Source organism: Mustela erminea, chromosome 1 (genome assembly GCF_009829155.1).
Source record: "Mustela erminea isolate mMusErm1 chromosome 1, mMusErm1.Pri, whole genome shotgun sequence".
In the NCBI taxonomy this organism is placed as follows: Eukaryota; Metazoa; Chordata; class Mammalia; order Carnivora; family Mustelidae; genus Mustela; species Mustela erminea.
Genome location: NC_045614.1, coordinates 79863746 through 79890993, shown reverse-complemented (window position 1 = coordinate 79890993; position 27248 = coordinate 79863746). Strand labels below are relative to the sequence as shown.

Here is a 27248-nt window from a genome sequence, read left to right as displayed (position 1 = left end):
ATAGTCACCTCACAGGTCTGGGGGACAGCACACTGAAACCGGATGGATTATTATAGGGAGCCCTAAGGAACCTCACCAGGCATAATGCCATGTTTTGGACACCATTTCAACCTATCTTTCTAACACAAGCTTTGCCTCTGACAAGCTCAGATGGACTCCAAAGGCTTCCCAAGTTGGAAGGTGGCTTGCTTTTTAGCTTTGGCCACTCTGGCTCCAGTTTTACCACATTGCTGGTCAAGATTCTAACTGAAGTTGAATTTAGGCCATATTACCGTTTGGGTCAATTCTTTAAAGAGGTTAATGGCTTTACATTAATTAAGCTCTGTTTGTGGGTAATTTTCAAAAGAGCCCCAGGAAAGAAAGACTATTATTAGTCCCATTTGATGGACAGAGAAACAGAGGCTTAAGAAGGTTAAGAAACTTCACAAGGTTAGGAAAACAGCAGGTAATAGAGCTGGAACTCCAAGACAGTTCTAATTCTTAAGTCCATTCTCTTAAACAGTATATTATACTGCAAAGTAATAAAGAGGTTAAAAATCCAAGCCACAACAAGCACAGTTTCAAAATGATAAATTAGTTTAAGATTCAAGTACAAAGTAAAATGTCCACTCATGAAAATATTTTTTACCCAAGAACACTAGAAAGCTCCAGGGTAACATCACCCAGAACCCTGATCCACAAAAAGAAAAAGGTTATACTAAATGTACAACGAGTGAATATTAGTTTAAGGCTTTTTTTTTTCTTTAAGATTTTATTTATTTATTTGTTAGGGAGAGAGTGAGAGAACATGAGCAGGGGGAGTGGCAGGCAGCTCCCTGCTGAGCAGAGACCCTCCCCCTCAATATGGGACTCAGGACATGGGACTCAATCCCAAGATACTGGGATCATGACCTGAGCTGAAGGCAGATACCTAACTGACTGAGTCGCCCAGGCGCCCTTTTTTTTTTTTTTTTTTTTGCGTAAATAAGTCTTAAGACAAGATTACTATTATGTGTTCATTCAAAAGGTGAATAAGATCACCTTCTTTGAAGTACACTTGATAGAAATTTAATATTATTATCTTATTAGTGATAATCATTTATCCATCAATTGTTTTATGCAGTGATTTTCTTTTAGGTTTAATTTGAAAGCCCCTCCAGAAGTTGCCAGCAGTGCTAGGATCACCGATGGCTGCTCTTTCATCCAGATCCTAGTGTGGACGGAAGACTGTTACTCACAAACTAAGACACTGTCCGGCTTCTTGCACCTTCCATAAGAAGTAAGCCATTCCCAGCTCCTCGTCTGTGCTGTGCCATGGTAGTATCAGCAGAAGCACCCTCAGGGCTGAAATAAGGGCATAGTAGAAGCTGGTGCCCAACAGAAACCCTTCAGTACCTCGTAGTCCTACTCATTGGAAGTGCTGGAGGTATGTGTCCTTTACTTGTCTGTGGCTCCATTTTAAAGAATGACTTCAAATACATCTCAAGGTAGTTCAATCTGTGTTTGATATTTATGACTCTTTAAGAGCATATGTAATTTTGTGTTTTATATCTTATAAACCACTTCCATTGGTATGCATTTTGGTTTTCAAAGTTCTTTCACATACATTTCAATTCCCATAACAAATCTGTGAGACAGACAGAGCAGGTATGTCTTCCATATTTAACAGGTGAGAATATTGAGACTTGAGATGTTTAGGAGGAGAAGTACTGGGACTTCAAATCTCTCAACTTCATGGCATGCTGAGAAAATGGCTTTCAAAAAAAAATGCTCCAAATTATAACAGTTGCTGAATTTCAGGTGTAAATAATCACTCTACGGCCATTTTCAAGCTATCAATGTGATGTTACTGTGTGCAAGTTGGGGAGTTGTGCCACGTTGGCTTTCTTGAAGTGGCACAAGCCATCTCCAGTACCATACGGGATCCTTCAACTCCGAATCCAATGTTTTGTATATGCCATCAGATTAAATATTTATAGCGTTAATTTAAAACCAGCATTTATCCCAGCATATGGAAGAGGAAACCTCAAGACCGTAGGGCACTGATGCAGAGTTCGCTTATGGGAAAAGAAGCCGTAGACACTTTGGCATACACTGATCTGCTCCAGTTTCGAGACACTACCCTGACTACAACTGAATGGACCAGAGAAGTAGTCCTTGAGCAAACCAGAGATCACTGTGTAAACTGGGATGAGTCAGAGATCAATAGCTTCTTCAGTCCAATTCCACTGACACAATATCTTTGAGCAGACAATTTCTAGGCATATTTCATGCCTGTCTGACCACCCTTATTTTACTGACAGGGGAGTCCAAAGTTCAGGATATAAAATGATATACATTAAAGCCTGATTGAATCATGACTGGACTGATTGAATCATCACTAGTAGGATGCCTCCTCCACCACTTTGAAAAACAAAAACTTCTATAAAGTGGGACAGGAAGGTCAGGACACCCATTGAAAGCAATATAGGATGTCAGAGGTAGGATTCTTATAGGTCTATTTTTGCTGTGGTTTTCAGACTACACCCCTGGAGCCACAAGGGGTGTAAGGACCTCCTCAGGGACATAAGAGAGAAGGTCAATGAGGAAAAGACTCTGGACCTTCCCACCCAAGTGTGATATAAGCACTTTTATATATTGGGTGTCAGATTAAGATTTGTTTTGGAGAAAAGGTTCTATGACTTTAAAAAAAGTTGGAAAACCCCAGCAAAGACCAAAGTCTAGACTGTTAATTTTTAAACAAGATTTAAATGAGACTGCCTGGTGTGCGATACTGGCTCTCATAAACCAAAGGAGCCTTCCGGCTGCTCCGTTCCCATGATCTGGCAAGATAACATATGTGCAAACACACAGGAGAGAATGAAGTTGTATGGGAGCTAAAGTCAACACAGGTCTTTTAGCCCCAGTCTGATCCATTCTGAAAGTAAGTGCATGCCATTTATGGCAACCTCACTGGTGAGTTTTCTATCATATGACCTCCCAAATAACCCAGGCACGCCAGGTCCTCAGCTGACACCCTGGAGGCCAGCCATGACTCCTGGCTGCCTGAATGAGCGCACAAAGGTAGGACTTTTCTCATACTTGCTGGGGACAGTAGCATGGGCCACAGAGACCTCTGACAAACCCTCACAGGTCTCTGAAAACAAATAAGGCAGATGGGAAGTACAAGAAACCAACATCTGGCTTTCAGACCTACAAACATGCAGTCACTTTATCATGCATTTCAGTTGGAAAACTGAAGAAACAAAGAACAATATCTTAATCAGCCAAAGTAATTCAACCCTTCAAGTAGAAAAAGGAGACATAGTGGATATACCCAATCAAAGGGTATAAATTTAGTTTGCACAGAACTTTATTAATTTTAGGGCAACCCAGAACAAATTAAACATTAAATATTTCTTGAGACAACATTATAAGCTTAAAGGTAAAGATAGATGCTTAAGCACGTATTTTTTTAAAACAAATATTCATCCTGAAGCTACGATGGAAAAGTACGTAGAAAGAGAATACATATATGTTATTTGTTTCTGTTTTACTTTACTTTGTTTCTGTTATACTTTAAAAAGTATTTAAGGATATGTATGTATATATGTGTAATGTAATGTTTGTTTATGGGGGTGCCTAGGTGGCTCAGTGGATTAAAGCCTCTGCCTTTGGCTCAGGTCATGATCTCCGGGTCCTGGGATCAAGCCCCACATCGGGCTCTCTGCTCAGCAGGGAGCCTGCTTCCCCCTCTCTCTGCCTGCCTCTCTGCCTAATAGTGATATGTCTGTCAAATGAATAAATAAAATCTTTAAAAAAAAATAAATGTTTGTTTATGTGTATATATATTTATAATGTCCTCTTAAAGACTAATAAAACATATAACTTCTGGATGAAATAAAGTCTTCAAGATGAATACTACTATTTAGAAAAAACAAATAATTATAACATTTTCACATCATAGAAAATGTGAATTAAAACATTTGTGGAATCCAGGACAGACTACCTTTTTTTTGGATAAGGGTTCTAAAATGTTTATTTTTCTAGATTTTAATGAGAATATACAATGAACACAAACAGAAATAAGAAGTAAAGTGAGGCTAAAATTAAGTTTTAGCTTATCACAGGCTACTTATTCACTTTCTACTAGGAACATATGTACTAAGATAAATGCTCAAGTCACATTGGTTGAAAATGAATGTAACAAACTGAGGAGAGATGTTAGTCTTTTGCTAGAAATCCTGAACACAGGCAGTGATGGAAAATATTCGAAGCTTAAATTTAACCATATTTACTAGGTATGTAAAAAGTTAATTTTTAATGAAGATAATGTGCTTAAAATAGTCTACTGTTCTTCACACATTATAAACCTGGATTATGAAACTGTTAAACACTCAAATACACAGATTCTTTGGCACACAGTTTTTTTCCTCTGGTTTACTTCTCTTTTAAAAAGACTCAGATTTTATGACTCAGGGATTAACAAAAAAGAAAAGAAAAGAAGTGCAAATTTCTATAAGGCAAAGCCAAGTGCTGACGGACACATTTTAAAGTGGCAAACACTGTCTTTTCTTTCAGTAATAATTTTGGATTTGTTTGCTTTGTCAAATTGAAATACAACATGTTCAAACATTTTATTAATATTGTATTTAGCTATACAGAAAAGAAGACATCAGCTAGTTCAAGGAATCAAGGAATAGCTTTAATGTCACCTACTTCTAGATTTGCCTGGTTCCCTATTATCATAACAATCCTGAAATGCTGGTATTTTTAGCTAGTTTACAGACAACCTCAAGTGCAGGGATGTTTGAAAATGGATGGGGTTTGAAAATGGATCTTCTAAATTTAAGTCCATTTCTCTTCCAAATGCAACAGACAATCATATTCTTGTTGAAAAGAAAATAAGGGGATAAATAAATATTAGAATTTATAGAGATGCAAATTAATTAGGAAAGGATTATTCATTTTCACAAAGGATTCACCCCAGATTAAGCTGCCAGCTCCCATAACTCATTTCAAGAGACCTGATTTGTCCTCAGTACTTTTCAGGAAAATATCTGTGACTGGAAGTAGCCTTGCATATAGAGCCAAGCCTGGTGAGTGAGGAAATCTATTTGCGTTTCAGTTACAGTATCATAAAAAAGGTTTTACATCAGGCTGAAAGGGTAGGTGGATGTAAGCAAATATAAACCTGGACAAAATTTTGAAGCAACCATTTTCAGTAACTGGACAACAGGCAGTAGAGAACTTATCCTTGAGAGGAGGAAAACACAGGAGATGAGCTCCACATTCATTTTGGCTTTCTGCCTAGGGGAACTTTTCAAACTGCAGCTCAGGAAAGTGGGGTCCAAACAGAATGCAGCTGGGTGGAGGAAATGGAGAGCTGGCTGGCAGATATGGTAGGGCACTGTGGGGCAGGGTATTGAAGAAAAAGCTGTATGAAGAAAGAACTCCAGAAATATGCATAAGGGTTCCCTTGAGTCTTTAGCTGAATATTAAGCAGAGTATATACAAGGTCTTGCCAAAACAGCTATGATGTGAGCAGAAAAAGGGTTTCTTATGGTTGCACACTGCAAGGAGACATTGGGGTTCCAACCAGTCACAGAAAAAAGACCTTCCTAAACATTCCCAAGATTCAGCTGAGAACCCCAAAAGGCAATGCCTTATAAAAATCCAGCCCTAGAGTGAGGACCACTCTAGATTTGCCCTGAGGCCAAGACTTGACCTCCCAGTTCATCTGCCAGAAAATTACAAGTTTGCTAGATCAACATTGATCCTTTTCTAAAAGAAGACAATGATAGCCAAAATTTTAACATTGTCACATTCATAATGTCCACCAACAGATAAAGAATTACCAGGCATGTAGTCTGATTGACATCTGAGGTGGATTGCTGTTGCTTCTGCCTGCCCAAGGTGTATTTCTCTTCTACGAACACAAATTTACAGCAAGGGAATCTTTCTTTCATGTATGGAGCAGACTTCTTTTGGTTTAGCCAGGATCTTCTTTTCTCACTAGTGGCCAAGTAAGTGATCAGGAGAGACAGAATGTCCTACCTATGGGACACAGGATGGGTCATATGACACAAGTTGGGCCAATGAGAACCCTCTTTGGCATCTGTCCCCTAAAAGTGTGTTCATTCAAACTAGGGTGCTGTGAAGGTAGAGGTGCTGAAGGCATCATACCTGACATGCAAAGTTAGCCTGTACAGAGAGATGAGGAAGAATAGAGGCCATGATGACATTTGTGCCCTAGGATTTAGTCATGTCAAAATGACTTTGTAAACCTGGTAGGGAGGGATTCAGAAGTCTTCTAGTTCTAGATTATTGAGCCATAACAGTTCTGACAGGGCCTCAGATACTCAGGGTAGCATGTATGCTAGACTGTGTAGACTGTGACTCAGAACATAACCGTCTGGTAAAAGAATCAACATTTGATAGCTGGAAATGGATAGTCCTGGCTCCTTGTTAAAGAGCTGTATTATCTTGGACAAATCTCTTACTTTCCCCCTCCCCTCTCTGTAAACTGAGAAGACAGACCTTCTAGGGCTCTTTCTAGCTACAAAATTTCATGAGTCCATGAAATAAGGGACCTTCCAAAGTCAGCTAGATAACAGGTTCATGCTAATTTATAAAAGTGACTTGTTCAAGCCAACAAAGAAAGGGTGTAAGTTGAGAGATCCAGGAATCCAGTGACCAAGCTTGAAGAAAAAGCTCATATAGCCTCCCAATGCCCCGGTTTGCTGATTCTTAGACCAATTTTCTCTTGTTTTCAAAGTTGAATTAAACCAATTCTATCATTCAGTAACATGGGCTCAAGAGAAATTCAGCATGAATAGGACACAGACAAAATAGGGCAAGCGGACTATTGTTTTCTCTCAACCCTGCTGTCTCTTAAGGATTTTGCACAAATCCCCTAATACCTCCTCCACTTTCTAATGTGTAAAATTATACATGACAATTTAGGGCTGATGTTGTGAATAAAAAAGAGAAAAGACTGCAAATATTTGGATAAATGTAGTAAAATTATACCTGTCTTCTATGCATTTTTTAGGATCACCTGAAATTCCCATTGTGAACAAGGATTTGTTTTAGATCTACCAGTAGCTCTTAATTTGTTTTAATGAAAATATATGTTTAGTGGGATATTCCTTTTGTACTTAAATAGAGACAATTCTATCCATCTTTTAATCTTGTGATCAGGAAAAGGCTAGATCTTAGAAATGGGAAGACTGAAGTATGAATGAAGACAAAACTGAGTGAATCTGTAAAAATACTGGTTATTTCTTTTCTGACTTAATGGTCAGGTCTTTGAGGCTAGGTGACAATGGTCTTAGTAATAGGCCACTGATTCTTACCTCTTTAGAAGGGGAAGAGTTGACAAAGGGCTTCAAGAAGCCAGGAGCGACATGCCACACAGACAGGAAACACATGAACTGAGAATTTTGAGCTCAAAAAACTCATTAATAAACATGTAAGAATTTTTTTTCCAGTGGTAAATACTATTCTGAAAAACTCATCTTACTGATAAAAATTTTTACTATATCAATTTTATTTTATTTTTTGTCTTCTTATAAAGACTAACAGAGAAAATCTTGGGAGAAAAAAAGAGAAGTATAAAGAAGAAAACAAACATTCCCAAATCCCACAACCCAAATATAATGGTGTTTTAAAAACTGGGTATATATTTTTTTCCAGTCTTTTGTTTTGTTTTTAATGCTAGAATCATTTGAAAGCATTTTATAATCATCACCTCATTTAACCCTATGAGGCAGGCATTATTCCCACTTCAGAGATGAGTGTTGTACAGTCAGCCTAATTCTAGAGCCTGTGCATTTAAGCATTACACTGACTTGGATGTAAATGTGTGTGTGTATAAATACATATGAATTTGTATATATATGTATATATATACATGTTCAAATTTATATATGCATTTATGTGTTCACTTCTATATTCATATATGCACAAATTTTCATAGTTGTACACTAAATGTTATAACTGATACATAGCATTTAATGATTTATATTTCTCAGTTACAGTGTATCAAGCAAAGGTTCCCAGTGAGGTCACAAAAATCCACAAACTAAGAGATAAGAAAAGGTCAACTGCAATTTGTCAGGTGTTGAGCTCCAAGAAAGGAGAGCCAAGGGTACAAAAATCTTGAGAATGTTTTCTGACTTGAAAAGAGACCCATGTCTAAAGCCAAGAGAAACACCTGACTCAGGATCCTTGAAGTGCAGAGGTTTTTCAGTGTAACAGAATGTATCTGGGTGTTTCTTATTATTTGTTTTGTCTGAGCCACTTACCCCTTCTAGGAGTGTAAAGTACTATAATGTAATTTTTATTTTATTGGACAAGAAGATTCTGTGACAAGTCTCCATAATTCAGAGAAGTGACTCAGCAAGGGGACTTGGCATCTTTCATCTGCCTCACAATGCTCAGCACAAGTCAATGAATGTTTTATAAATGTGACATATAACTCCTAAGCTTCATCACACAGCTCTATATGCGATCGACCAATCTGTGTCCTCACTGACTTCAGCAACTTAACAGTCCTCAACAAGCTAATTCTTGTTCTCTTTAAGCCATGTTACTTCCAGTCCCTGCCATAAGCCCCTCCCCCCTTTTTAAAATCACTCAACACCATTATCCCAGTTCATGTGGCAGAAAATTTGGACCCACATATACTCTCCCCTCTTCACTCTTTGCTCCTACCCTAAAGCATGAAACTCCATCAGTTCTTTATTTTTTTATATCTTGGCATTGACTCCTTCCTTTGTCTGAACATTGCCCTAACCCTGGTCAAGGTCCTTGAAGAACATTTTATCACCTTTCTTTTATTATAGACAGCATTAAGAGGGACCACTATTAGTAATTATTCAGGACGATAAACCTGATCGTCCTGGGCACAGTTAGGGAACCTCCCCATCTGCTTTCTCATCTCCATTTTCCTGCATACCACTGCCACATAACCATCCTTAAAAATAAAGTGTAAGCTTCTTGCTAATTTTTTAAAAAGATTTTACTTATTTATTTGACAGAGAGAGAGACACAGGGAGAGAGGGAATACAAGCAGGAAGAGTGGGAGAGGGAGAAGCAGGCTCTCTGCTGAGCGGGGAGCCCAATGCCAGACTTGATCCCAAGACCCTGGGATTGTGACCTGAGCCGAGGGCAGATGCTTAACGACTGAGCCACCCAGGTATCTCCCTGCTAATGTTTTAAAAATCAAATCAATGTTTGGGGTGCCTGGGTAGCTCAGTTGGTTAAGTGTCTGACTCTTGATTTCATCTCAGGTCTTGATCTCAGGGTCATGAGTTCAAGCCTTGCATTGGGCTCCTCCACACTGGGAATGGAGCCTACTTAAAAAAAAAAAAAATCAAATCTCTGTTAGATACTGAATTCAGAACAATGTCCAGCTTCCTCTATCAGGTCTTTGTAATTTGGCCCCTCTTACCTCTATGTGTGTTTCCTCTCCTACTTTGTTCTATGACTCTGCTATTTCAATGAAATTGTGGTACTCAGTGGTCTCCCAGCATACTGAGTATACCCCCTCCACCATTTCTTTGTTTGTATCCTCCCTAGCCCTCAGCCATCACAGAATTACAATTTCTTTCAAGTCCATTTCACTTTACATACCAGCCCTAAATGCTTAGCCATACTTTCCTATAAACACACACATATTCTATCACTTCAGTGCTCAGGATATATTTTCCTAGTCTTTACTCTTGTCTCTGCGTGTCTCTAAGCAAATAGTAGTTACGAATAATTTACACTCTTATAGAACATGACAGTTCACAAAACACCTTTTCCCCCCTATTTTTCCAGCTTTCTTAAGATATAATCAACACATTATATAAAGTTGAGGTATACAATGTGATGGCTTGATATATATGCATTAGTTAACACACCCATCATTTCACATAGTTACGTTCTTTTAAGTTTGTGGTAAGAACTTTTAAGATCTCTTTTCTTAGAAACTTTCAAGTATACAGCACAGTACTGGTAATTATAGTCACCATGCTAGATATTATAACCCCAGAACGAATTATCTTATTATCTTATAACTGGAAGTCTGTACCCTTTGACCATCTTCATCCACTTTGTCCAAATTCTGCTCCTGGCAACCATGAATCTACTCTGTTTCTATGAGTTTATTTTCTTTTAGATTTTAGATCTAAGTGAGATTATACAGTGTTTGCCTTTCTCTAACTTATTTCACCTAGGATAATACCCTCAAGTTTCATCCATGTTGCCACAAATGGCAGGATTTCCTTCTTTTTTTGGTTGAATAATACTGCATTATATATAATGCATATATATGTATATATATAATGTGTTTATATATAAATATATAATATACATATTTATAAATTATAATGCATATATCAACTCTGTATCTGATATATAATTTGCAAATATTTTTTTCTTTTCCACAGGTTTTTTTTTTTTTTTTCCATTTTGTTAATTGTTACTTTTTGGTGTACAGGAGCTTTTTAGTTCAAGGCAGTCCCACTTATTTGACTTTTGTTGCTTGTGCCTTTTGGTGTCATATCCAAAAAATCATTACCAAGACCAATATTAAGGAGGCTTTCCTCTATGTTTTCTTCAATTTCCCATTTTCTAGTTTCTTGACTTACATTTAAGTCTTTAATCTATTTTGAGTTAATTTTTGTGTATGAGGTCTAGTTTCATTCTTTTGGATGCAGATATCCAGTCTTTCCACCACCATTTATTGAAGAGACACTATCTTTTCCCCATTGAATATTATTGACTCCATTGTCAAATATTAATTGATGATATATACATGGGTTTTATTTCTGAGCTATCAGTTCTGTTCCCTTGATCCTACAGTCTGCTTTTACACCAATATCATATTGTTCTGATTTCTATAGCTTTGTAGTATAGTTTGAAAACAGTAAGTGTGGTGCCTCCAGCTTTGTTCTTCTTTCTCAAGACTGCTTTGGCTATCTGGAGTCTTTGTGGTTCCATACAAATTTTAGGATTTTTTCTGTTCCTGTAAAAAGTGTTTTTGGGATTTTGATAGGGATTTTATTGACTGTATAGATGGCTTCTGGAAGTATGGAAATTTTAACATGAACTTCTGATCCATGAACACAACATATTTTTCCACTCATTTGTTTCTTTTTCATTTTCTTTCATCAGTGTCTTATAGTTTGAAGTGTACAGATCTTTCACAACTCAGTAAAATTTATTTCTAAGTATTTTATTATTTTTGATGCTATTGTGAATGGAATTTTTAAAATTTCTTTTTCAGATAATTTGTTTTTAGTACATGGAAAAGCAAGTGATTTTTATATATCAATTTTTTAATCCTGCAACTTCAATAAATTTGTTCATTAATTTTAATAGTTTTTTAATGAATTTTAGGGTTTTCTATGTAGAAGATCATCTTTTCTGCAAAGAAATATCATGTTATCTGCAAACAGAAACAATTTCACTACTTTATTTCCTATTTAAATGCCTTTTTTATTTTCTTGCCTGATTATTCTGGCTAGGACTTCCAGTGCTATGTTGAATAGGAATGATGAAAGTCTTTGTCTTATTCCTGATCTTACAGGAAAAGCTCTTAACCTTTCACCATTGAGTCTGATGTTAGTTGTGAGCTTGTCATTTATGGCCTTTATTATGTTGAGGTGTGTTCTTTCTATACTCAATATGCTGAGAGCTTGTATCATGAAAGAACATTGAATTTTGTCAGACACTTTTTCTGTGTCTATCAAGATGATTGTACAGTCTTTGTCTTTCATTCTACTAACGTGATGTATCACTTTTATTGATTTGTTGGTATTGAACCATCTTTGCATTCCAGGACGAATCTCGTTTATCCTAGTAAATGACCCTTTAAATGTACTGTTGAACTCAGTTTCCTTTTATTTTACTGAGAAATTTTTCATCTATATTCATCAGGGATGTTAGCCTACAGTGCTGTTTGCTCATTTGTTTGTTTATAGTGTCTTTATTTGGCTTTGGTATCAGGGTAATGTTAACTTCATAAAATGACTTTGGGAGTATTCTATTTCTTCAATATTTTGGAAAAGTTGGCAAAAAAATTCATGTGAATTTTTCTTTAGGCATTTCACAGAACTCACCAGTAAAACTATTTGGTCTTGGGCTTTTCTTTGTTAAGATATTTATGATTACTGATTCAATTTCTTTACTCATTGTTGGTCAATTCAGATTTCCTATTTCTTCATAATTCATTCTTGGTAGGTTGTATGTTTCTAGCTGTTTATCCATTTCTTTTGGTATCTGATTCGTTGATGAACAGTTTTTCATAGTAGTCTGTTATGATCTTTGCATTTTTGTGGTATCTGTTGTAATGTCTCATCTTCCACTTATAATTTTATTTGAGTCCTCTCTCCTTTTTTCTTGGTTAGTCTAGCCAAAGATTTGCTGGTTTCACTTATCTTTTCAAAGAATTCCCACTTAACTTTGTTAATATTCCTATTATTTTCTTATTCTTAGTCCATTTATTTGTGCCCCAATCTTTATTATTTCCTTCTTTCTGCTAACTTTGAATTTAGTTTGTTTTTTCTTCCAGTCCTTGAGGTATAATATTAGGTTGTTTATCAAAAAGCACTTTCAAATAAATTATCTGATTTGATCCTAAAAACAGAAACGGTAGCAATTATTTGTTCCCATTTTGCAGATAAGAAAATTTGATACAAAAAGGCTAAAAGATATAGCAAAGGTCATGCAGCCAAAATCCCCTTCTCCCAAATTAAGTAAAGTGAGTAAAAACATTAAATAGCAAGAGCCTTCAAACAAAAGAAAAGATACAATCTGGCAAAACAATATCTGAAAGAGATTGTGATCAGAGAGAGATACAACAGTGTAGAGATCCAAGAGTAAGTGATTTTTATTTCCAAAGCAACTCTAGGAGAGCAAAGCAGTTCTGGGAGAGTTGAACAAATTTGGGGGGAATCTGACAAATTCCCTGTAATTCAGAAAGCAGCATTCTGAGTGGTCAGTAGGCCATGTGGGCTACAAACATTTTTGCAGACTGAACTGGAGTAGAAATCTTGACCCACCACCGTGACACTGACTCACCTAAGGTAAGAAGACTCTTTGGAATGGAGAGCTGAAGCTGGGGGAAGTAAGTGCATTGAACTGTCTGTCAAAAGCAAAAACTCCAAAAACTCTTTTCAAATTACAGCATAATCTGTACCAAAGGATTCTCATGGATAACACCATGTCGCTTCTTTAAAAAAAAAAAAAAAAAAAAAAACTGGTATAAAATGCTAAATGAAACTGCAGAACAAACAGTAAAACCCAGATTCATCAACTATTACTGTCCGTGTTTCCTAGTTGAGTCTCTAAATTCAAGCAGTAGTAGAATCCCAGTAATACCCAGTCCTCAAACTTACATTCCTACAGAAAATGAACAGGTCTTAGAGAAGACAGGATGATAAATATGTTCATGGATACAAACTTTGAAAAAAGAGATGGTATAGCTATCATTTTCCACATTAAATATAAAAAAGATGAAAATAAATGGCATGAAAACTATGCAAAAAGAAAAAAGAACATAAAGGAAAGAAGAGAAAAGAGAGTAAGGAAGAGATAAAAGTGTCAAAGACTAATGAAAAATATATTCTAGAAAAAAGCCCTTAAGAAACAAGAAAAAATAGACAATGAGTACATTGCTTCACATGAGATATTAAAAAGGATGAGTTTGTTTTAAGAATAAAGCAAAAATGAGATGAAAAGATAGTAGAATAAACAGAAAAAGGATTCAGTGGAGCTCAGAATACTACTCCTGGAGAACTAATAAAAAAAAAAAGGGGAAAAGGTTGATACATTTTGTAAAATGCCTTTCTGGTATCTTTGGTACCTATGACGATGATTTTTTAAAATATATTTTTACACTATTGCTAGACAAAGGACTGATATCCTTAAGAAACAAAAATCTTTTACAAATAAAGAAAAAAATCATTAGATTCTATGGATGAATATCATGAACAAGCTGCTTATATTAAAAATAAGGAGTAATGGGTGGTGCCTGGGTAGTTCAGTGCTTTGAGCATCTGCCTTCAGCTCAGGTCACAGTCCCAGGGTCCTAGGATCAGCCCTGAGTCTGGCTTCCTGCTCAGCAGGGAGTCTGCTTCCCTCTTTGCTTCTCCTCCCCCTGCTTGTTCTCTTACTTTCTCTCCCAGATAAATAAATAAAATCTTAAAAAAAAAAAATAAGGACTATTGGCCAATAACACAGACACACTCAGACTTGTTTTAAAGGGAGGCAAATTACAAAAAACGTTTTAGTACCAATCAAACTGGCAAAAATTAAAAATATTGTTAGGTTTGTGAATGGAATGATGACCCAAGCAATCTTAACAAATTATTGGTGATGGCATAAAATACTGTAATCTTTTTTTTTTTAGGGCATTCTGAATTATCTATCAAATATTAAATGTACCATTTTTTTTAAACTAGCAATTAACACTGGTGGGGAATTTATTGCATCACACTACCCAAATTAAAAATGCAAATGTACAGCATAAGTATGTTGTTTTAAGTTGCACTATTGCTTTAAATACCACCTCCCCCATTAAAAAAACGAAAACATAAAACGGAATGAGGTACTGGTGAAAAGAACTATGACACATTTATACCATGAAATACAGTGAACTTATTAAAAAAAGACATTATTGAAAAGAGAGGGAAGAAATCTCCAAAACAATTTATTCAAAGAAAAAAATGCAAGGTCAGAGCAATGAATGTAGGATAATTCCATATATAGAAAGAAATAAAGAAACAGAGTTTCTTTCTTCCTTGCCATGTACATCCAATTGATTACTAAATCATGTGGGCTTTATTTTCCAAAAGGCCATTAAATGTCTCCATTTTTCTTCAATGATATGCTAGTCCAAGTTGCCTTTATTCTTTGCCTTATATTTCTTCAATAGTCTCCTAACTGGATTCTAACTAAACACTTAACCTTTTGCTCAGTCTACCTTCCATTCCTTGAACAAGCTATGGTCCTTTTGACACATTGTCTTTTCTCTGTCTAGAACATTCACCTCCACATCCAACTCAGTTTTCCATTCTTCCTTCAGATTGCATGCAATTGTCACTTCCTCAGAGAAACTCACACGCTCTGTTGCATTAATTTATAATCATACATTTACCTGTGTGTATGATTAGTATTTTTTTTTGCTCTGCTGAACTATAATCTCTAGGAAAGTTGGTGATATATCTGTTTTGGCTCATTGTTGAATCTTCAAGAAGGTTACTGACTCAGAAATAGAATAAATGAATACATTCACTCAAGTCCATTTATCTATCCCTCTATCAATCCATCTGTTCATGCTGTAGCTGCATTAAAAATATCTAGAAGAGGGGCACCTCGGTTGCTCAGTCAGTTAAGCATCTGCCTTTGGCTCAGGTCATGGTCCCAGAGTCCTGGGACCGAGCCCTGTGTTGGGGTTCTTGCTCCATTGAGTAGGCACTCAATGAGCCTGCTCATTGAGTAGGTCCCTCTGCCTGCAGCTCTCCTGATTGTGTTTGCTCTCTCTCTCTGTCAAATAATAATAATAATAATAATAATGATAAAATCTGGCATAAACTAATAACTGTAGTTATCTTCTCTAACTAAGGGAAGGGATGGAGGTAAAAAGCAATAATGACTACCTTTTATTTTAAGTATTTGAATTTGTTTTCATTTCCATGAGGTGCACTGAATAATTTAAAAATGTCATGACATATTTTGTTGATGACATGCGATCAAGTAAATCCTGAAAATGTCTCCTACAGCCTAGAAGGGTAATTAGTTTCTTGTTATCCTGTCAATAGGACTATAATTGTAACTTTGAGAAACCTTCATATTAACACAATTCCCTTCTCTTGCCAACTCAATTCAGTTCTATTTTAAGCATAGAGTAAATAGATCTTCTCACAAGCATTCTTACGTGTGTTTACATACTCATGCAAACACACATTTTTTTTTTTTTTTCTCATTAAAGGTGTTAGAAAATTCTCCCAGGAAACTAAGTCACGTTGTCACAGTCTTTTCACAGAAAGGAACAATGTATAGGAAATAGGACTCTCTTAACTTTGATTAATAAACAAGTCTCATTAACCAATTTGCCTTAGAGTAGCTTCCTTTCATGGAATTGCGAGCTTCTGCTACTATTCAAGAAGGCAAATTCTCAACAATTAGGGAAGAATTTTTGGAATTAATAACCAAAGAACACTTTAAAAAAAATTATTTATTTACTTAGAGACAGAGTGAGTGAGAGGGAGAGAGAAAAAGCACATGAGCCAGGGGAGGGGCAAAGAAGTAGACTCCCCAATGAGGAGGGAAGCCAATTGGACACTCTATCTCAGGACTTTGGGATCATGATCTGGGCCAAAGGCAGATGCTTAACTGTCTTAGCCACCTAGGCCCGCAAAGAACATTCTTTACCTTTATTTCTATCTAACCTATTGCTAGTCTCTCTCAGATGCCTCTTTGGTCTGGATAATTATCTCACCAGTAGCAACGATCAGCAATCTAGGCCACACTGAGTCTTGCCACCCTTCATCAGATTTAATTGAAGAAATGAGCTTAAGCTAGATCTCTACATTTGGTTTCTCAACAGCATCAAGTCTGGACTTAGAGTACAACTGTAGAACAGCCCTTAGCAGAAGCCCCATAGAGCACAAAGAAAATAAGGCCATTTGGTATTGTTTTCATGTGTCCTAAGTTGTTAAGGACTTAGGACTAAGGACGAGAGGGTTGATCTCGAACTGTCATTTTTATCAAGTTCTGCAATTTTATGTGTTGGAAACTGTCCCAACCAGGAGAACCTCCAGAGTTGGAGACAAGGATTATAAGGACAAGGTATTATCATTACTATATATACTATAATTTGATTCAATGGGCACAAAGAAATTTCATTCAGATAATATCCACCAGCATACTTAGGAGTAGGGGAATGGTGAAAGGAGAGCAAAATTGAGTAGAGATTTAATACTGTGAAAATAGTGAAAATCCATGACCTCCTTTAGAGGGCACAATCCCATAAAATCATTCACCCTTAGTATAATTTCCACCCTTGATATTATTCACCCTTCATATAATTAGAGGGTGCCACTTCTGATTCAAAAGCCTAAGGATTAGTCACTCGAATAGAAAGAGTTCTTCTTATACAAGTGAACTCTGGAAAGGAGTCAAGAGCACTTCCCCGTAATTCTAGCACATTCCAATAGATACAGTTCAAAATATTGATTTGTAGGTATTACACTTAAAATCCATGCATTATTGACCAATATCATAGCTGTCAGAATAGAGGTTACCTTTGAGGCAGGAGACTGACAGTGAGGGGGACTGAAATAGGGATCCTCATTCCAGAGGTGCTGGAATGTTCTATAACTTGGTGTGGCTGGTGGCTCCACAGACACATATAAATGTAAAAATTCACAAAGCCATACATTTATGATTTATGACTATACAAATGTATTCCTTGATTAAAACAAAATTTAAGTAAAGGTATAATTTTCTTCTTGGGGAGAGAAATTTTTACCAAGAAAAATGATACAATCTGATTGTCATTTTTAAGATCTAATAGGAATTAAATGGACTAACAAGAATTCTATTATAAATGATGTCTTGCAGATGTCCTAAAGATGGGGCTCTATTAATAACTGCTAGAAAATAAGAATATAATTTGAAATGCTGAATCTTTATTAACAATTAGGCAAAGACAACTGGCCACCAGCCTACTACTTTTCAACTATATTGAAAATTTCTGCAACAGAAATTTCATTCTCCTCTTGGCTTTGACATTCTCACTTATGTTTAGGGGAACACTCAAACTGTCAAATAATTCCCAGACAAAAATAAAATACACTATAATACACACACACACACACACACACACACACACACACACACACACAACATTTGTATGTACTGGAGGAGCAAAGATGGCTGGACATATCATCATACTGTTCAAATATTGGAGGATTGCTTGTTCCTGTTACATCTAACATAGCTTGTCTTTAAATTCTTCAGATTTTGAACTATATATATCATAAAAATGAATCCTGCAATTATATTGACATTAGAATAAAAGTAATAATCTATACTGACTATAAACAAGTCATAATTCAATAACATCATACAGCAGTTTAATAGAAAAATGCAAATTCTGAGTAGTCAAAGACATTAGAACAACCTGAGCTCACCACCCCTCCATGGGAAGTCAGGGCTATGTTCCCATATGGAACTGGACTACTGGGCTTCTAGAAAATTTCACAACAAATCATCATGTGTTAATCTTACCCTTTCCTGGAACATTCTGCCCAATCTTAAATATGAACTCTTATCCTAAAACTGTAACTTCACAGATATCTTTCACAGCCTATAGCTATAGGAGCAGCTCATTTGTTTTTTAATAATATGATACACAACTTTTTAAAAGTCATCTTCCTTTACCCTCTCTTTAAATGTATCCTTTCAGACTACTCAACCTAGATGCTTTCTCCTGAACCTCAGTCCCACCTCATCCAAGCTCTGGCGTCCATGAGGACCTTTAAGTGGGTGTTCCCAAGTCTCTTCTAGAAGAGCTTCTCTCTTGAAGCCCCAGACTCCAATTTCACAACCTGAAAGTGAGTTCATGTTTTCTCTCCACCCAACTTTATCTTTAAAGTTGTGTGTTTCCAACATCACAACCTCAAAACCCGAGCCACTGCACTAACAGAATCCTTTGTTTCCCACCTCCTACCTCCAGTAGGTCTCTTCCTTCCATTCTGTCTCCTTGCCCTTTGCCCTCATACAAAGTGCCTAGACAACATTCAGGGGCTTCCTCCTTGGTAGCACTTGCCTCCAGTACGTCCACTTATACGTCCACCCTTCATAGCCACAGTTACTGTTTCCAAATGCACATCTTACCACATCTCCTTCCACAATCCTTTCTGGCTCTCCATTCCACATGGACTAAAACCCTGACTCCTCAGTTTGGTATTTAAGGCCACTGACCAGCATGCTTTCATCTAACTTTCCAAACGTAAACCTCAAACCATGCTTCCACCCCTGAAACTCATGTTTGGTCATACTTCATGCATTTCCCTTCCCAAATTCAAAATATCATCAGTTCTTTGAAAAACAGCTCCCTTCAGTTGGAACTCTCTGCTCTCCCATGGTTATTTCCAGGTCCATTTCAGGTGGGAAAGAGTATGGTTTTGTGATAAGACAGCAGACTTTGGCTTCAGAGTTCAAATAATCCCAGGGCCACAAATTTCTTCTCATCAAATCTTGGTAAATTGCTTAATGTTTCTGAGAGCCTCAGTTTCCCCATCTCTATAGAGAGAATGGTAATAGTATTGATATTACAGGATTATGGAAAGGACTAATGAGTTAAGACATAAAAGGCATTTAACATAACAAGACATAAAAGGCCTCAGGACTTAACAGCCGCTCATATCAGCTAATGTCATCATCATCATTATTAACCTACTTCAAGAAGATCTTCCCATCTCATTAATTGAAATTAATGCCTTCCTCCCCTTTGTCCTTCCACAGTGCACTGTCCATGGCTCTAATTATACTTATCAAAATATGACAGATGTAAGAGTTATGAATGACTACCTGCCTTATTTCACAAGGAAGAATAAATTCCATAAACACTTATTAAGCACTAAACTACATCTTTATTATCAGTAGCTTATACCTTGTGCTTTGTATCTTTCTCTTTAGTTATCCCATCATTCATTCACTTCTTCCCATTTCACAATCATGTTTAAGCTGGACAAAGTACTAGTGTCCTCACTTCCCCACTCTTCATTATGCTAATACTCACCAAATCTTGCAGAGACCACCTCCTTAACACATTTTATAATCTGACACTCTCTGGCCCAGTTGGCATTGATTGCCTTGGTGAACTGTTGTTCACCAAGATTATTATAATTGTTTCTAACTAGACGCTTTAATCCAACTGGCTTTCTAAGACAACATTTGTGACCAGCACTATGACAGCACCTATCACATTGCATTTGTCTTCCTGTGTGTCTGCATTGACAACTAAATACCAACTTTCTTGCATGAAGAGATCATATTTTGTTCAAAGTGGGCAGTCAGTGCCTGGTACATAGTAGGCTATCAAAAAAAAAAAACATGGTTCTAACTATGAGTAAATGATTACATTTCAATACATCTCCATACCCTTATGTTGAAACTTTATCCTTACAAAAGCCCACAATATGCATTGTAGGCCACAACATTATAGCTCTGAGGTTGAATCAAGGGGCTAGGAATTCCTCAGGGGATTTAGGAATGCTGTTCCAATAGCTTCTGGGAGAGGTACACAGGTCAAGAAGTGGCAAAGAAAAGGGGAATGGGAAAGTAGTGTATATGAAACCATCTTTCTTCTCCAGGACATGTCAGATTAGTTCAAAGATGATTGAGAATTTGTCCCTTGTTTTTGGGACAACACAGTCCATGTAGAAAAACCACTATGGTGGATCTTGTGATGCACCATCTAGATACCCCTTCAGAGAGGAAGAACTGATTCTCCAGTTACTCAGAGTGAAGCCTGTCCAATGGGTATTTCTTTTTTGATGAGAGCCTCATTATTTAAAGTCACACCCCTTTCCAAAACAATCCATATCTGATGACCGCTCCATACTGGGAATAAAGACCCTGTCCCCTCATTCAACTTGGAGCAACCCAGTTTTAACCTTTATGAGATTGACTGAAACCTCCATTAAGACTTGGCTGTAGCTCAACCTTTTTTCTATCCTTAAGCTGCTTCCTTCTCTTTCCCACTAATGGTGTTGATCTCAAGAACACTTCCCAGAGTAAATCACAACCTGGTTAAATTCTGTTTCAGAATCTGCGTTCCATGCAACCAACCCTTGACAATCAATGACATGAAGGTGAGATGGAATTTTATAATGACTATGCCATAACCCAGAAGGAAAAACACTACTGGCCTTTGGACTAAGTTGAGTACCTAGAATTGTTTTTGTGTATACCTTTCAGGAGTTAAACATGGTAAAATATTTGCAAAATTAAAAAGAAAAAGCTTAAAAACGCTGAAAGCCTGGAAATAATGAACCAGCACTTGCCTGGCACTGAGATCTCTTACTGAGAGATGGTGTTCCATTTAAATGGTGTTCACACCTTCTACTCTGTTACCATCTGTACACATCCATCATTCATCTCCTTTACCTCTACATCCCCAAGGACATTTGAGTTTGATGGGTCATGACTGATTCTAATATTCAAATTTCTAAACTCAGAATAAGCTATCTCCTTGGTCAGCCTACATCCCTCAAAGGCTTATACCTCTCATCTGACTTTTCCCACAAAACGTAAGCTTCTTTATCTGTTGGGTCTGTGTAACTGTCACCTTGTAGATTTCCCCCAGCAGATGCCCTAGGTGTTAAAGTAGCAGAAGGGGGAGAAATCAGAGGGGGAAACGAACCATGAGAGACTATAGACTCTGGGAAACAAACAGAGGGTTTTAGAAGGAAGAGGGGTGGGGGGATGGGTTAGCCCAGTGATGGGTATTAAGGAGCTCAGGTATTGTGTGGAGCACTGGGTGTTATACACGAACAATGAATCACAGAACACTACATCAAAAACTAATGATGTACTATATGGTGACTAACAACACAATTTTTAAAAAAGGAGAAAAAAATAAAAATAAAAAATTCAGCTTACAATTAAAAAAAAAAAAGCAAGCTCACTATGCCAATAGAATTAAATAGAAGACCCCTTCACCACGCTGTGGGAAGCAGTATCTACTCTTCTAGAATATTTTGAGGGAGACTATGTGACCTTCTGGATGTAGAACGATGTTTTCCTGATACATAGAAAGAACTTGGGCTCTCCTTTTCGGAAAAGATGACCATTAGCGTGTTTCTAAAGTTTAAGGAGGAGTATCAGTTATTGGAGTGGTTTAAAAACCCGGCGCAGTAAATAACCCATATCACAGGCCTCATTTCCTCGGCAGAAGCCACCAGCAGCAAAGCCCAGGAGGACCTGGTGATGCAGAGCGGGTCCTGGCTGTGCTGCCCACGTGCAGGTAAATGGCTGAAGTGATCCTTGGGCAGTCAGTCAAAAACACGGAGTCCAAACTATTAAAGGGCAAGAGCTCCCACAGAGAACAAATTATCAAGTACTGTTAGACCGAATAATAGGTGACTACTGACGTTTCACCTTTTATCATGATAGCAATACTTCGAGAAAAAGTGCAGTTAAGGTTGTCAGAATTTCATTTTAACCCCCTCTTTGAGGCTGTTAAATATTCACTCACGCTGAAACTTGCCTTTCAGGTTCTCAGCCAGGTTTGTTCTTTGTTTTCAATCCTTTGTCTCTAATGGAATGTAAAGCATAATGCAGGGAAAAGGGCTTTTCCCAAAGATCTTTCTACAGACTGCTTCCTACCCCGGTTCCCTTTTCCTCGTTCACTCTGCTCTCTGCCAAAAGGTTAGTTTTAACCACAAAAACAACCCCAAAGTTGCTCTCGACCAAGAGAGAGGATTAAAGACTTTTGGCAGTGTTTATAAAGATAGCAGAAGCAATAAGCAATGCTCAACAAGTAAGAATCTGTCCAGCGGTGTTCACTACAGGAAATCACAACCTTAGAATGCTGTAAATGGCCGTAACAGAGGTAGTAGAACCAACACGCAATTTTATAGCACTCGCTGAATAAAAGATAACCAACGACAGGTCAAAAATATCGGGCCACCTGAGTGGCTTGGTGGGTTAAGCCTCTGCCTTCGGCTCAGGTCATGATCTTAGAGTCCTGGGATCGAGTCCCGCATTGGGCTCTTTGCTCAGCAGGGAGTCTGCTCCCCCCACCCCCACCTGCCTCTCTGCCTACTCGTGATCTCTCTGTCAAATAAATAAATAAAATCTTAAAAAAATATATCTTCATAGGCATGATGTAAGGTGACAATCTGGTGGGGTGACATAGGGTGACATCATCTCAAGGCTACATTTGCAAAGTAAAACTACTGATTATTTAGACTATGTGCACTTGGCATTCAGAACTCCCCATGACCCTCTCTTCAAGCCATCTCCACTAATGACAAAATGCTAGGGGTAAGGGAAAGAACTAATGATTTATTGGTCAGTTACTATGCGCAGACAGAATGTTAGGCACTTGATAGTCGTAAGGTAGTGTGAAGATACTAACAGGCATGACACACCCCTGATCCCTACTCTCTAGCTAAAACATACTTTAGCTATGTCTACCTGTGCATAAATGGCTTTGAAACACTCCCATGCTTGCTTTGCTTATCTTATACTAAAGCATCTGTCCAGCTAGACTTATTATGTTGATCCGCATACGAGATATCTCCGTATATAATAGAGTATGTACTTTTGCACACATCCCACCAGCTCTTTGATAGACGTGTTAGGTCTTGCATGTGCCGTCCTTCCCATTACAGTAGTTCCCGAACCTGGGAAAGCGCTATAATAAGCCTTGTATTATTATAAGCATTTCTGCAATACTTTCCATTTGCAAACTGCCTAACAATCAACTCTCTTCTTTATGTTTCACAAGAAATTAGATAGCTCAACACTTGTTAGCTTTGTTTTATGGCCCTGAATCCTCAGGCCCAGAGTTCAAAGAAATCAAGGGTTATGCAGCCAGCTCAGGCTTAAGACCAACACAGCTGCTCTCTTTTTATCCAGCCTCTCAGCCAGGCTGCCCAGCTGCTTCCCAGCCCTGTTACTGAATACATATATATGTATATATTTTATTTTTAAACTCTTGGAATTAAGAAAATTATAGTAAGAATATTGGCCCCAATTCTCCATTTTTAGCATGAAAATCTCACAGCCTGGGCTTTTGCCAAGTGTTGCTGGAATAATTTTGGCAGATCTGAAATAGCCCACAGACAAGTTCCCTCAGCTGGTAGAGAAGCAAAGATGGCTCTCTTTGGGGGCCATTTTACCCAGCCTGTGTCTGTGGCAGCAAGGAGGGAGGGGGGCATCCCAGGCAGAGTCGAAGTGCACTGTGCAGGCACATGGACGACAGTCATAAAAAAGTTTGGGTGGCTCTGGCTTTCCAGGATGCAGTTTTTGGCCATTGAGGGAGACAAACCATAAGTGACTCTTAATCTCACAAAACAAACTGAGGGATGCTGGGGGGAGGGGGGTTGGGAGAAGGGGGTGGGATTATGGACATTGGGGAGGGTATGTGCTTTGGTGAGTGCTGTGAAGTGTGTAAAACTGGTGATTCACAGACCTGTACCCCTGGGGATAAAAATATATGTTTATAAAAAATTAAAAAATTAAAAAAAAAAGAAAAGAAAACGGGTGGCAAAATCTGGTCAAAAGCATGAAGAATAATTACAGCTTAGCTCTGGAAAAGGTCTTGTGAAGAGATGTCCCTCTCTCTGTGGAGTGAGGCTGTTTTCCTACCGTTCTTGAATAATGCCGTCATCCCGTATTTGTGGCAATAAAAACTTTTATTATCATACATCATCATTTCATCATCTCTGTGATACTTACTATTAAATTCTTGGTAAGCTTCATTTTTAAACTGTAATTTTGTGGCTCCATAGTATATATGCAATAATTGCCCAAAATATTTCATTTGTAAATTATACTAAGTGCTGCTAATATTTCTGCGAGCATCAAGAAACGTCTCAACCTAGAATGTACATACGAATTGGGTATTCCTTTCCATTCTATTTCCAAATATAGTGAGTTTCTAGTATTCTGTTTACGCCTCTTTAAAGAGTAGATTGGGTCAGCTTGTTTATCCCATATCTTCAAAAACAAATACTTCTTCCTTTTCGTACTCTCACTTTCCCCAAATACACCTGCATCATCACCTCAACCACCAACATCATTACCAACATCAGCTGAGCACTTTTTAAATGCCAGGCATTGTCCTGACAATGTTACATGTGCTAACTGATTTCTCTATACAGTTGTCAGGACAATTATTCTGCTCCCTTTTCTACATGTGGATACTGTGGTGCATAGAGGCTGGAGAACCCATACAAGCGCCATCAGATTGGAATTTGGGATAACCAACCTGGGATACACGCAATCTGGCTCCAAAGCAAGACTCCTTACCACGCTGCTATATGGCCTCCTCTGGTAGCCTGCTGAAGATGCCACCCATCCCCAAGCATTCTTCTTTGCATCTTTTCATTTGATCCTTACAACAACACGAGATTTTGTTTAAACTGGAAATCCCCATTTTATTTTCTCCAAGCCCAGGGAAATTACATAATACTTTACTATTGCTGAATTTCTTGAAGCTTTGGTTATATTTTTCAAATGTAAATTCTAGATTTAATTGAAAGTCACACTATGGACTTCTCCATCTAAAAAATTTAAAGTTATTATCAATGTAAAATAGCCTCAAATTGTTCTCCATGTCTTTTTTCCCCATTATAAAGTCCTACATTTTTCAAGGGGATGTGCTGAACTCCAACAGAAATGGAGTATATTTAAATGTGTCTAAGTTATAACAGACTGCATTTCAAAATCAAATAGTTTAGGCTTACATATTTATAGTTATATGAGTAACATTTGTACTTATATGTCCAGATTTATATATTCCGGGCCAAATTCCAAAAAAGGATTTTGAGGTTTGGAACATATACTGCTTGGAATTTATATATACCTCTGTTCTCCTCTCTTCATGTGGAGAGTAAGTAGTTTATTCTACTTTTTAATATCTCTACTTATATCCACACAGTTTCTAAAAAGGACATATATGATAATGTGGCCTAGTAAAAATAAGGGCTAAATTCCTTATTGGATTATTGTTTTTTAAAATCCATTTTGAATTATTGTTTCTTTTCAGGCTTACTCATTTATGCTTCTTAAATTCGTTCTTCTCCATTTTGGACACATCATCATTAAGGGAATTCTGAGTGTTCTGTAGATAGCAGCTGAACTGAATTCCATAGGAATACAAATAGAGATGTCACCACCTGGAAGTATGCATTGCTCTTTGGGCAAAATCCTCCCCTGTCTCTTGTTTTGCTGATGACCCTCAGTACATTACAGGGAGGCCCATGGAAGAAGAGATCAGTATTTTCCTCATCATTCAGAGGCAATGGAAGTAGAGCATTACATGCCCCAGGTCCCTTGAAGAAGCAAGCTAAGTTTCGTGCCTCCTCATAACTTCCTCTGCACAAGGCCTCACACACTTGTCATGGTAAATGTTCCCTGCTACTGACAGTCACATGAATAGTCCTGCTGAACAATTAACCTCTCCAAAAACAAGGTTAGGGAAACTTGGGCTTCATTTCAGCTTTGTGGCCCATAAATAGCCGCATAAACAGGCACCTGGGAAAGGTTAGTGTGTAGACCAAGGTCATAACACATTCCGGTGCTTAACCTAACCAAATGACACAGACCAAGAAAGCTTTTCCAAAAACAGGCAGCTGCATTTCATCTTTGCATATTCAGTCCAAAGAAAATAAATACCTGCTGTTTCAAACAGCTGGGTAGTTTGCCGGAATGCTGATGAATCACCAAAATCATGGACAGTAGGGATGTTTTTCTTAGGGTGACAGGAAGACCCCATGAGGTGACGTCCTATACCCTGCCAAGAAACAAGGGCCTTCAGACCACTGAAGGAACAGAATGATATAGGAGAGGGATCTGACATGTCAAATTCTAAATCCAACTTCATGTTGGCTAATGGTCCTTTCCATTCTTTGGGTTCAAGGCCCAAAAAATGAGTTTTAAAACTGCAAGTGTACTATATCTTTGGTATTAAAAGGGAGAAGGAAAATAACATATATTAATTCAAGGAACTCAAGGAAGGGATTTTACACTTATCCTAGCTTATCCGACAATGACCATTAATAGATTTTTTAAAATATTTTATTTATTTATTTGACAGAGAGAGATCACAAGTAGACAAAGAGGCAGGCAGAGAGAGAGAGAGAGAGAGGGAAGCAGGCTCCCTGCTGAGCAGAGAGCTTGATGTGGGACTCGATCCCAGGACCCTGAGATCATGACCTGAGCCGAAGGCAGTGGCTTAACCCAATGAGCCACCCAGGCGTCCCATTAATAGATATTTTTATATTCCCATAACAAAGAAGAGAAAGGTGAGGCTCAAAGACGTTAGATACTTTGCTGAAAATTACCCAGATTGTGTGGTAGAGTCAGGATTTGAACCCAGGCCTATGAGATCCTGTGCTCATTTCCCTTACTGCCATCTTGGGTTAAAAAGGTATTTGCCTGGGGATTTATGGGAAGTGACAGAAGTTTCAATATGATCCCCCAAAGCATACCTTAACTTGCCTTCCTTAAGCTCAGCAGTATAGAAAGACATTTGTCATGACTGTTCCCTT

At 37.6% G+C, this 27248-nt stretch overlaps 1 protein-coding gene across 9 annotated transcripts in view; it reads right to left on the bottom strand.

The window, feature by feature from the left end:
• The window catches only part of THRB (thyroid hormone receptor beta), a 381519-nt gene that overhangs the window by 254543 nt on the left and 99728 nt on the right, over window positions 1-27248 (bottom strand). The window contains exon 1 of one of the 9 annotated variants that reach the window (XM_032328659.1): window positions 26374-26491. The exons of the other annotated variants lie outside the window; for them this stretch is intronic. The gene's annotated coding sequence lies outside the window, so the exon portion shown is untranslated. Of the gene's footprint in view, window positions 1-26373; window positions 26492-27248 lie in introns of those variants that run through there. 9 annotated transcript variants of the gene reach the window in all.